The sequence below is a fragment of the Saccopteryx leptura genome, chromosome 1 (assembly GCF_036850995.1).
Source record: "Saccopteryx leptura isolate mSacLep1 chromosome 1, mSacLep1_pri_phased_curated, whole genome shotgun sequence".
In the NCBI taxonomy this organism is placed as follows: Eukaryota; Metazoa; Chordata; class Mammalia; order Chiroptera; family Emballonuridae; genus Saccopteryx; species Saccopteryx leptura.
In genome coordinates this window covers 339684064-339688198 of record NC_089503.1, presented here as the reverse complement: position 1 = coordinate 339688198, position 4135 = coordinate 339684064, and the positions used below count along the sequence as shown (strand labels likewise).

General features: G+C 44.1%; 1 non-coding gene across 1 annotated transcript; it reads left to right on the top strand.

The window, feature by feature from the left end:
* The first annotated feature begins 3464 nt into the window (after nucleotides 1-3464).
* Nucleotides 3465-3571, top strand: LOC136390233 (U6 spliceosomal RNA). Its single transcript, XR_010748665.1, has one exon. It is a non-coding gene; the product is annotated as a U6 spliceosomal RNA (small nuclear RNA).
* The last annotated feature ends 564 nt before the right edge of the window (nucleotides 3572-4135 follow it).

Below are 4135 nucleotides of genomic sequence, written 5' to 3'. Positions count from 1 at the left end.
TGGGGCGGAGGATAAATCATATATTAAGGCAATGTCATTTTTATATATCAACTTAAAAACAAAAATTTAATTTTATGAAGTTGAGCAAAAAAGTTATTTTTTTGCTCACTCTGTTAAAGATGGCCACTGCTCTCATGTGATACAACTAAATGCCCTTCATGCTTGGGAAGGGGCTACTGGCTTTACATTTGGTGTAGTCTGTGGCAGGATTCGGATCAGATTGGTATGGAGCCTCCACCACCCTTAAGCGGTGAAATAGAGGACTGGCTGCTGTTGTGGTTCCCCCTGACTGTTCTTTTGGGGACCATAGGCTGCCTGGTGTTTACACCCATGTATGAGGAAGCTGAGAGCTCTGTGGAAGAGGCTGCCCAGAACCTACAAAATGAGCAGTGGAAGGAGCTGGAGCAAGCGGGGGAGAAAAAGATGCTGACCCTGGAGCTGGAGGAAGTGCCGAAGAAGGAAGCCAACCAGATTGGAGAATTTCACCTGGAAAAGGAGCAGCTGCTGGAGGAGGAATCACAGGTGTGTGAGGTGCAGATTTCCCTGGAAACTGCCAAGCAGCAGGCGATGGTGAGAGCTGGCATTTCCAGCTCCTCTTCAGAGGATGAAGAGAATCGGGCTGGAGTTGCAATCTGCAGACTTCATAAGGTAAATGGGGGCCACTGCAGACAGATGGCCCGGGAGTCGAGCTGGCACTGCTGAGTGGCCACTGGAGGGGTGGAGAGTGCCTGCTAAGCCGCTGGTGGGTTTGCTGAGATTTTGGGACAAAGGGATGGATATCTTTGGAGTGGAGGTGGAAATACTGGCCACATGCTATTCCTTGGGACAGCTTAAAAGCTGCTAGGATTTCCAGGATGAAGGAGGAGGCCTAAGGCCCCATGTGCGTGGACTGATTCCTAGACTGCAACCAGAGCGGGCACTGGCTCCTTTGTTGGATGGACTTACGAATTTTGGACAATGTGAAATACCCCGATGGGGGGGGGTGGCTCTGCTGAAGGCCCTCCTAGACCAGGAAGCTTTTTATCCAGTTGGAGAGAAGCTCCAAGGACATTTTGCACTTTTGGCAAAGTGCTCAGAGACTGGCGAAGTGTATCTTTATAATTGTTGAAATTTTATGATTTGTGCGGTTTTTGTAATTTGTGTAATGTGCCTAATTTCCTTGCACAGGAATACCGGTAGTGTGGATTGTGGATTGTGGTTTGTAGAGTGGGAAAAGGGGTAGGTTGTTGGGCAGAAAAGTTATTTTTTTGCTCATTCTATTAAAGATGGTTGCTGCTCTCATGTAGTGATGCTTTCACTATACAGCTAAATGCCCTTCATGCTTGGGAAGGGGCTTGGTTATGCTAATGTGTATTGGGGGAGGGGCTTTCACGCCAAACGTTTTTTTTTGTTGTTTTTTTTTTTCTGAAGCTGGAAACGGGGAGAGACAGTCAGACAGACTCCCACATGCGCCCCACCGGTATCCACCCAGCACACCCACCAGGGGGCGATGCTCTGCCCTTCCAGGGCATTGCTCTGTTGTGACCATAGCCACTCTAGCGCCTGGGGCAGAGGCCAAGGAGCCATCCCCAGCGCCCGGGCCATCTTTGCTCCAATGGAGCCTTGGCTGCGGGAGGGGAAGAGAGAGACAGAGAGGGAGGAGAGGGGGAGGGGTGGAGAAGCAAATGGGCGCCTCTCCTGTGTGCCCTGGCCGGGAATCGAACCTGGGACTTCCGCACGCCAGGCCGACGCTCTACCACTGAGCCAACCGGCCAGGGCCACCAAACAGTTTTAAAAGGAGAAGCTAGGAGGCCATTTGGGGGGAGATTGGCCACATTCTTGTAGGGAGGAGGAGCTCATGCTGTAGCAGGGAGGCTACATGGATGAGGCAGCCAAAATGGCTGAATGGTGAAGGAGAAGCCAGTTGCGCAGGAGAAGGAGATGGGAAACAGAGGTGAATAAGACTGCTGAGGTGGAAGCCTTTGATTCTAGGAAAACTCAGATGAGTCAGTGGCTTTGGGAGCCCTGAATGGAAAGGAAAGCGTTTTCCCACTGTGTGTATTTACTTGCTTGCCAGGTGTGAGCTAGAATTAAAGGAAAATAGTCCACCAGTTTTTGGCACCACAGTTTCTTTACCATCTATCTGAATTAAATGTGAACCTACATGGGCCAGGTGGCTGTGATGGTGGCTGCAGCTACTGGCTTTACATACAGGTTGTTTGCAGTAAGGGTTTATAATAAGTTCCTAAAACTTTATACAAATTATGGTAATAAGCACATATGGGTGTCTCCCTGACAGTGAGATTTCATAACTTTTAACAGATTATTTCACTGGTGTTAGTAATCCAAAAAAGGGTGACAATCCACAGTGGTAGTTGGAGGGAAGTTGGTGAGCCACCATTATCAAAAGATACTAAAAAGGGGAGTCAAGTTTTTGGCAGCTGAAATAACTAAGGAGAGGCAATCCTGGGCATGTGTTTGGTGGTTCTTAGGTAAGATGTTATCAACTAGTTATACAGTGTTGAACTACCAGGGAAATGGGGATTCAGCTAATCCAGAGTGACAGCAAAAAGATTTGGGTGAGGACCAACTACATCAGAGACCCAGTTTATGATTCAGGAGGATAAGATCTGTACAAAGTGAAGTGTTGATACGTAGAATTTAGAGCTCTCCCACTGTAGAATATAAAGAAAGCCCTGACATAGATTTAAATCTATCTTTTTCCTGCAGTCACAGAGGACAAAAATTGAAAGATTTTTTTTATCCTCAAGACAGATGCCCCATAGGTAATCAGTCAGTGGTGATATGACAGCAGTGGAGGTAGTACAGGTGATGTCATTTATTTCAAGAGTTGAGAGTTGGTGGGTCAATAATTTGCTATGAGTCTTTCTACCCCAACCGAATCCCGAATCCTATTCATGCCAAATACCTTCTTCATAGAGCCTTCTCAGAGAAACATGAAATTAAAAAGTGTTCAGATTGAAGGAATGTTAGAAGTCATTAACTCCAGTGCTCCTGTTTTAATAGACATGGAAAGATATGAAATGAACTTTCTCAGAGTTAAAGGCAGAGTTAGGCTTCGACACCACTGCACTCTAATAATCATGGTCTTCACAATTCACTTGGACATTACCGGCATTCTGCTTGGTGACACCTTTTCTAATAAGCAGGTATTTAGGTTGTTTGCTTTCATTTGCCCTTCATTTTATCCTGGGTAGATCAGCGTTATTTTCAACCTTTATATTAAATTCTCTGAAGGTTTTCCTCAAAGCAAGGGGTACCTGTGTGCTAACCTGATTCATTCCCAGCTCCTGAGTCACACTGACAAACCAATGGAGAATTTGTTTTTAACAAGAACATTTAAGTCAGTTGTTCAGATCTTCAGATACATTCTTATTAGTATGAATCACTAAGGTCTTGTTTGCCAATAATGTGCACTTGAAAAGTAAACTTGAATAATGTATGCTTTTAATAAGGCCAAACATGTGCTTGCTTCAGCAGCACATATACTAAAATGGAAACAATACAGGGAAAATTAGCATGGCCCCTGCACAAGAATGACACGCAAATTCATGAAGCATTTCATATATTAGCCCCCTAAGAACTTTGGCTCATCGTGGGGCTAGATATTAAAGAATGGAATTAGTATTCTGAAAAAAACACAAAACAAACACGAGTAGTATAGTTTTCTCTCTTAATAAGAAAAACAAAAAAACTGAAGCCTTTTTAAAAAATCCTTCCTGCCACTACTTGTAGTTGCTATAATTACACATTTTGTTTACCTCGCTTCTGTAGTATACCCACCTCTTTCCTTTTTCTAAGAAAAGCCAGGCTGTGTCTCAACTGGAAGAAAATTAATAGATGCCAAGTGCTACAATTCTTTTTTAACGTTGCTTCTAACAACATGGCTTGCTGGACTGAATGCCTGAACAGAAAGTCCTTTGGCTCAGAGGAGCACCATGTCTCCATGTTCTCAGACACCAAGAATCTATTACCGAACACCTGGATGTTTTTACTTAAAGCTCACTAACATTCATTCATTGTTTTTCAACAAACAATTGCTATGCAGAATACTTTTATTCTCTTTCAAGAGTTAAAACTAGCATCAATGGATAAAAATGACAACAAAATTTTTAGTCCATTAAAAAGAAGAATT